This window comes from Aegilops tauschii, chromosome 5 (assembly GCF_002575655.3).
Source record: "Aegilops tauschii subsp. strangulata cultivar AL8/78 chromosome 5, Aet v6.0, whole genome shotgun sequence".
In the NCBI taxonomy this organism is placed as follows: domain Eukaryota; kingdom Viridiplantae; phylum Streptophyta; class Magnoliopsida; order Poales; family Poaceae; genus Aegilops; species Aegilops tauschii.
This window is the reverse complement of record NC_053039.3, coordinates 226,689,517-226,698,303: the sequence shown is the minus strand read 5'-3', so window position 1 is coordinate 226,698,303 and position 8,787 is coordinate 226,689,517.

Sequence of the window (8,787 nt, the reverse complement as noted above, 5' to 3'; positions counted from 1 at the left end):
TAGACAAACACAACCGTGTTGTTATCTTCCCTTAGGACAAGGAATATGCTTCTTTTTTGTCATCGTATGTGTCATCAACTTTTATTGGCCAGTAATTGTTTCCTTTCTACCTCTTTTTTTGCAAATAGGGCTATCCATTTTACCTCATTGCTATTGCGACCTTTTGGTGAACTGCACAAATCACTTTTTTAAGTGATTTGTGCAGTTGTACTAAAATGTCACACGGGCAACGTCTCTACATTTCAGTGCAACTGCACAAAGGGATCCTCCTCATCCAACTCCGAGCCTAATCTTCTCCAACTATTTGCTTAATCTTCTCCAACTAGTTAGTCTTAAGATAGACTGCAAAGGTGACCGGCTTCTATTTATGTGTTTATTGTTTCATCAGCAGTCCTCTGTTATCGTAATCACACTTAATATCTTTGGAACAGGGATGCTCAACTCTATTTTAGCGGAACTGCACAAACTGATCGGAATGTTGCATGCTCTAGACAGCTACTTTTTTTCCCAACATGCCTTGTTGATTTAGACAGAGCTGGGGGGACGTTGCTGCCAAGGAAAGCATGGATCAATTTTAATTTAACACCTTCTCACAACTTTTTCTTCAGTTGTGATGTAAATATTAGCTCTGATCTGCTAATCATTGAGATGCATTAGCAAGGAAGTTAGTTTTTTATTGTTTCCGAAAGAGCATCGATGGCTGGAAAATTTCACACGAAACAAAGCTGAAAGCTCAGAGCATTGTACAATTTCATGTCGCTGGAAAATTATTTGTATAGTACGTCAATTATGTAAACAAAATCCTGGAAGCTTGATAGCATTGCCAGAAGCCTCTTCAGCATCCGGGTCCATGTGCCATGCACAAAATTATACTCCTCCGTTCCTAAATATTTGTCTTTTTATAAATTTCAAATGGGCTTATTTTAGAGTGTAGATTCACTCATTTTGCTTCGTATGTAGTCACTCATTGAAATCTCTAAAAAGACAAATACTCAGGAGTATATTTAAGAACCGAGGGAGTAGTGCACAACCGCATGGGAGACTCAGCCCGGTCATTGCGCCGCATTAATAGTGAGTAATGAGCAGTCAAATCATAAGCCCCACCTTTCCCACTATAAGTTGCTCGGAAGAAGGAACCATCAATAAGCTCTTCTTTGAATCCGCTCATACTACTCCATCCATCACTGTTTATAGAGCGCGCTTCAAAAAAATAAAAAATCTCTAGGACCAAGGCGACTAGCGGTCGGCCTAAAAAATAGCATGGGTAGTTATAGCACGATGTTTATTACTAGAGGAAATAATGCGTACACACATGTATGCAGTGCTTCCACCCCAGGTACTGATAACCCACAAGTATAGGGGATCAATTGTAGCCTCTTTCGATAAGTAAGAGTGTCGAATCCAACGAGGAGCTAAAGGTAGAACAAATATTCCCTCAAGTTCTATCGACAACTGATACAACTCTACGTACGCTTAGCGTTCGCTTTACCTAGAACAAGTATTAAACTAGAAGTACTTTGTAGGTGTTGTTGGATAGGTTTGCAAGAATATAAAGAGCACGTAAATAAAAATTAGGGGCTGTTTAGATAAAGACACAACTAAAGTAAATATAGCGAGTGTGGAAAAGTGGTGGTAGGAGTTGCGAAATTGTCCCTAAGCAATTGACTACTTTACTAGACCGATAGCAAGTTTTATGTGGGAGAGGCCACTGCTAGCATGTCATCCCCGACTTGGAATTCTATGCACTTATGATTGGAACTATTAGCAAGCATCCGAAACTACTAACGTTCATTAAGGTAAATCCCAACCATAGCATTAAGTTATATTGGTCCCCCTTCAATCCCGTATGCATCAATTTCTATGCTAGGTTGAAGCTTCCGTCACTCTTGCCCTCCAATACATAGTCCTATCAACATACAACTAACCCTATGGTGTAATCCACGCACGCGCTCATATGATGGGCACCAAAGGACAGCAACATAACCACAAGCAAATTAAATCAATCATAGCAATTCATCAACCACCGATAGGACAACGAAAATCTACTCAGACATCATAGGATGGCAACACATCATTGGATAATAATATGAAGCATAAAGCACCATGTTCAAGTAGAGGGTACAACGGGTTGCGGGAGAGTGGACCGCTGTAGATAGAGGGGGAGGGTGATGGAGATGTTGGTGAAGATGGCGAAGGTGTTGGTGAAGATCGCGGTGATGATGATGGTGGCCACGGCAGCGTTCCGGCGCCACCGGAGGAGAGGGGGAGAGGGGCCCCCCTTCTTCCTTGACCTCCTCCCTAGATGGGAGAAGGGTTTCCCCTCTGGTCCTTGGCCTCCATGGCATGGGAGGGGCAAGAGCCCCTCCAAGATTGGATCTGTCTCTCTGTCTCTCTCTGTTTCCGAGTTCCCCTATTCTGCCCTTTCACCGTTTCGCCTATATATGGAGATCCGTAACTCCGATTGGATTGAAACCTTCGCCCAGATTTTTCTCCGAAAATTAGCTTTCTTGCGGCCAAAGAAGAGCAGAAACCGCCTTACGGGGGCCCCACGAGGGTCAGAGGCGCGCCCAGGGGGTGGGGCGCCCCCCTGCCTCGTGCCCCCCTCGGGCACCGTCTCACGTTGATATGGGTTTCTGCGAAACATAAAACATGCAACAAACAGGAACTGGCACTGGGCACTGGATCAATATGTTAGTCCCAAAAATAATATAAAAAGTTGCCAAAAGTATATGAAGTTGTATAATATTGGCATGGAACAATCAAAAATTATAGATACGACGGAGACGTATCAGCATCCCCAAGCTTAATTCCTGCTCGTCCTCGAGTAGGTAAATGATAAAAAAGATAATTTTTGATGCGGAATGCTACCTAGCATAATCTTGATCATGTATCTAATCATGGCATGAATATTAAGACACGAGTGATACAAAGCAATAGTCTATCTTTTGACATTAAAAACAACAATACTTCAAGCCTACTAATAAAGCAATCATGTCTTTTCAAAATAACATGGCCAAAGAAAGTTATCCCTACAAAATCATATAGTCTGGCTATGCTCCATCTTCACCACACAAAATATTCAAATCATGCACAACCCCGATTACAAGCCAAGGAATTGTTTCATACTTTTCACGTTCTCAAACCTTTTCAACTTTCGCGGAATACATGAGCGTGAGCCATGGACATAGCACTATAGGTGGAATAGAATATGATGGTGGAGGTTGTGTGGAGAAGACAAAAAGGAGAAAGTCTCATATCGACGCGGCTAATCAACGGGCTATGGAGATGCCCATCAATTGATGTCAATGTGAGGAGTAGGGATTGCCATGCAACGGATGCACTGGAGCTATAAGTGTATGATAGCTCAAATTGAAAACTAAGTGGGTGTGCATCCAACTTGCTTGCTCATGAAGACCTAGGGCATTTGAGGAAGCCCATCATCGGAATATACAAGCCAAGTTCTATAATGAAAATTCCCACTAGTATATGAAAGTGATAACTCAAGAGACTCTCTATATGAAGAACATGGTGCTACTCTGAAGCACAAGTGTGGTAAAAGGATAGTAACATTGCCCCTTCTCTCTTTTCTCTCTCTTTTTTTTGGTGGGCTTCTTTGGCCTTTTTTTATTTGGGCTTCTTTGGCCTCTTTTTTTTGATAAAGTCCGGAGTCTCATCCCGACTTATGGGGGAATCATAGTCTCCATCATCCTTTCCTCACTGGGGCAATGCTCTAATAATGATGATCATCACACTTTTATTTACTTACAACTCAATATTACAACTCGATACTAGAACAAGGATATGACTCTATATGAATGCCTCCGGCAGTGTACCAGGATGTGCAATGATCTAGCATAGCAAAGATATCAAAACACGGACAAGCCATGAAAACATAATGCTAGCTGTCTTACGATCATGCAAAGCAATATGACAATGAATTCTCAAGTCATGTATATGATGATGATGGAAGTTGCATGGCAATATATCTCGGAATGGCTATGGAAATGCCATAATAGGTAGGTATGGTGGCTGTTTTGAGGAAGATATAAGGAGGCTTATGTGTGATAGAGCGTATCGTATCACGGGGTTTGGATGCACCGCCGAAGTTTGCACCAACTGTCGAGGTGAGAAAGGGCAATGCACGGTACCGAAGAGGCTAGCAATGATGGAAGGCTGAGAGTGCGTATAATCCATGGACTCAACATTAGTCATAAAGAACTCACATACTTATTGCAAAAATCTATTAGTTATCGAAACAAAGTACTTTGCGCATGCTCCTAGGGGGATAGATTGGTAGGAAAAGACCATCGCTCGTCCCCGACCGCCACTCATAAGGAAGACAATCAATATATAAATCATGCCCCGACTTTATCACATAACGGTTCACCATACGTGCATGCTACGGGAATCACAAACTTCAACACAAGTATTTCTACAATCCATAACTACCCTCTAGCATGACTCTAATATCACCATCTTTATATCGCAAAACCATTGCAAGGAATCAAACATATCATATTCAGTGATCTACAAGTTTTATATAGGATTTTATGACTAACCATGTGAATAACCAATTCCTGTCATCTCTCTAAATAGATATAAGTGAAGCAAGAGAGTTTAGTTCTTTCTACAAAAGATATGCCCATTCTCTAACAAATATAAGTGAAGCAAAAGAGCATTCTACAAATGGCGGTTTTCTATGTGAAGAGAAACAGGCAATCCAAACTTCAAATGATATAAGTGAAGCACATGAAGCATTCTATAAAGCCATACTCAAAGAATATAAGGGAAGTGCAAAGAGCATTCTATAAATCAACCAAGGACTATCTCATACCAGCATGGTGCATAACATAAAAATGAAAACTAAAGCAAAAGACGCTCCAAGATTTGCACATATCGCATGAACGAAACGAATCCGCAAACATACCGATACTTGTTGAAGAAAGAGGGGATGCCTTCCGGGGCATCCCCAAGCTTAGACGCTTGAGTCTCCTTGAATATTTACTTGGGGTGCCTTGGGCATCCCCAATCTTGAGCTCTTGCCTCTCTTCCTTCTTCTCACATCGAGACCTTCTCGATCATCGAACACTTCATCCACACAAAACTTCAACAGAAAACTCGGTAAGATCCGTTAGTATAATAAAGCAAATCACTACTCTAAGTATTGTTGCAAACCAATTCATATTTTGTTTTTGCATTATATCTACTGTAATACAACTTTTTCATGGCTTAATCCACTGATATAACTTGATAGTTTCATCAAAACAAGCAAACTATGCATCAAAAACAGAATCTGTCTAAAACAGAACAGTATGTAATAATCTGAACATTCACCATACTTCTGATACTTGAAAAATTCTGTAAAAATTATGAAAAATAAATAATTTGTATAGAAAGACAGTGCAAAAAGAATCAGAACCATTTTACGTTCCAGTAAAAATTTTAAAATTGCGCACTACAGCTAAAGTTTCTGTCCTGCACCATACAAACCATCAAGCATTGTAAACATCCTAAAGGCAAACCTTGGCACATTATTTTTATAATACAATGGAATTGTACAAGGGGATAATTATTTTTGTTGAAAAGTTTCTGTAATTAAGATTCACAAAGTTTCCATGGCCATGAACAAAGTTCAAGGACGTCCCCCACTTTCACAATGCTCGTCTATCTCACTTTCACTTTTCTTTTTGAAAAGTTTTGGGTTCCCCTCTTTATTTTTTTGTTTTTAAACTATATAAAAGCACACAACAGAAATAAATGACTCTCTAAAACTTCCGGGTTGTCTCCCTGGCAGCGCTTTCTTTAAAGCCATTAAGCTAGGCATATAATGCTCAAGTAATGGATCCACCCGGATCCCAAGGTATATCAAAGCCAATTTTAATTAACAATTATTTCTAATTTAGTAGTGAGTACAAAGTAACATATATCAAGCAACAACGAAGTCTAACTCTCTTCCTATGCATCGTCATGTCATAAAAGAATAATTCATGCACACCTAGTAAGGGCCAATGCATAGTATAAACAGTTTCTTGCAATTTTATCGTGTGAGAAACATAGAGAGGTGGAGATATAGTTCCTCTCTCACAATAATTGCAAGTAGGATAAGCAAGCACATGCATATTATATTCATCAAAATCATCATGTGCAACGGTAAAAGGCAACCCATCAATATAATCCTTAATAAGTGCAAACTTCTCCGATATAGTGTAGTAGGGAGAATTCAAAACGATAATAGGACTATCATGCGTGGGTGCAATAGCAACAATTTTATGTTTAACATAAGGAACTATAGCAAGTTCATCTCCATAAGAATAATTCATATTGGCATCTTGGCCACAAGCATAGCAAGCATAATCAAAAAGGGGTATTTCAAGAGAATCAACGGGATCATAACAATCATCATAGCAATCATCCTTCGGTAAGTATGAAGGGAAATTAAACGATGTATGAGTTGAAGAGTTACTCTCATTACAAGGTGGGCACGGGTAGCTAATTTGCTCTTCCTCCTTTTGTTCTTTGCTCTCCTCATCATCTTTTTCATCCAATGAGCTCACAATTTCATCAATTTCTTCTTCCATAGACTCCTGCAAAATATTAGTCTCTTCTTGGACAACGGATACTTTCTCAATAAATGCATCAATATCGGAATTGAATTCATAATTCTCATAGCAATATTTAAGGATAGCTAAATTTTTCAGGTCTATAAACAGCATCATAAAGATTTTCAAACTCTTTAAACATAGATTCAATTTCATAAGCACCCATAAAAGCAACAAATTCTTCTATTTGTTCCACATCATAGTAATCAGATATAGCATTAACATAAGAAGCTAAGGTTTTATTATCATTAAATTTGCATGAAAAGGGAAGGTGTGGAGCCTTCATCTTAGAGCAACAAGTATAATCATATCTCAAGCATAGTTGCCTAGCATACCACTTCAATATATGAATTTGATCCCATAATAGTTTCCCTTTTTGAGTCAAGCGATAATCCCTAAAGTATTCACGTTGATCCAAAGTGTCTCCCATTACATAATTGAATGGGGTTTTCTCAGGATTATCAAAGTAGTACACAATATATATCACATAATGATCATCGAGGGTTTTAGGAGGTTCCCCATCTCCATGAGTAGCAAGTACACCTAATTTTTTTGGTATTTCGTGTTCCATATCCATAACTAAAGATAAAGAACAACTAAGAGCAGCAAATAAAAATTACTTAGTGATAAAGCAAACAAGCACACACGAGAATATTCACTCCACGCTATGACTCCCCGGCAACGGCGCCAAAAAAAGGTCTTGATAACCCACAAGTATAGGGGATCAATTGTAGCCTCTTTCGATAAGTAAGAGTGACGAACCCAACGAGGAGCTAAAGGTAGAACAAATATTCCCTCAAGTTCTATCGACCACCGATACAACTCTACGTACGCTTAGCGTTCGCTTTACCTAGAACAAGTATTAAACTAGAAGTACTTTGTAGGTGCTGTTGGATAGGTTTGCAAGAATATAAAGAGCATGTAAATAAAAACTAGGGGCTGTTTAGATAAAGACACAACTAAAGTAAATATAGAAAGTGTGGAAAAGTGGTGGTAGGAGTTGCGAAATTGTCCCTAAGCAATTGACTACTTTAATAGACCGATAGCAAGTTTTATGTGGGAGAGGCCACTGCTAGCATGTCATCCCTGACTTGGAACTCTATGCACTTATGATTGGAACTATTAGCAAGCATCCGCAACTACTAACGTTCATTAAGGTAAAACCCAACCATAGCATTAAGTTATATTGGTCCCCCTTCAATCCCGTATGCATCAATTTCTATGCTAGGTTGAAGCTTCTGTCACTCTTGCCCTCCAATACATAGTCCTATCAACATACAACTAACCCTATGGTGTGATCCACGCGCGCGCTCATGTGATGGGCACCAAAGGACAGAAACATAACCACAAGCAAATTAAATCAATCATAGCAATTCATCAACCACCGATAGGACAACGAAAATCTACTCAGACATCATAGGATGGCAACACATCATTGGATAATAATATGAAGCATAAAGCACCATGTTCAAGTAGAGGGTACAGCGGGTTGCGGGAGAGTGGACCGCTGTAGATAGAGTGGGGAAGGTGATGGAGATGTTGGTGAAGATGGCGGAGGTGTTGGTGAAGATCGCGGTGATGATGATGGTGGCCACGACAGCATTCCGGCGCCACCGGAAGAGAGGGGGAGAGGGCCCCCCCTTCTTCTTCTTCTTCCTTGACCTCCTCCCTAGATGGGAGAAGGGTTTCCCCTCTGGTCCTTGGCCAGCATGGGAGGGGCAGGAGCCCCGCCGAGATTGGATCTCTCTCTCTCTCCCTCTCTCTGTTTCTGCGTTCCCCTGTTCCGCCCTTTCACCGTTTCGTCTATATATGGAGATCCGTAACTCCGATTGGATTGAAACCTTCGCCCAGATTTTTTTCCAAAATTTAGCTTTCTTGCGGCCAAAGAAGAGCAGCAACCGCCTTACAGGGGGCCCACGAGGGTCAGAGGCACGCCCAGGGTGGTGGGGCAAGCCCCCTGCCTCGTGCCCCCCTCGGGCACCGTCTCGCGTTGATTCTTCTTCCGTAATTTTCCAAATATTCAAAAAATATTCTCCGTCCGTTTTTATCCCGTTTGGATTCCGTTTGATGTGGGATTTCTGCGAAACATAAAACATGCAACAAGCAGGAACTGGCACTAGGCACTGGATCAATATGTTAGTCCCAAAAATAATATAAAAAGTTGCCAAAAGTATATGAAAGTTGTATA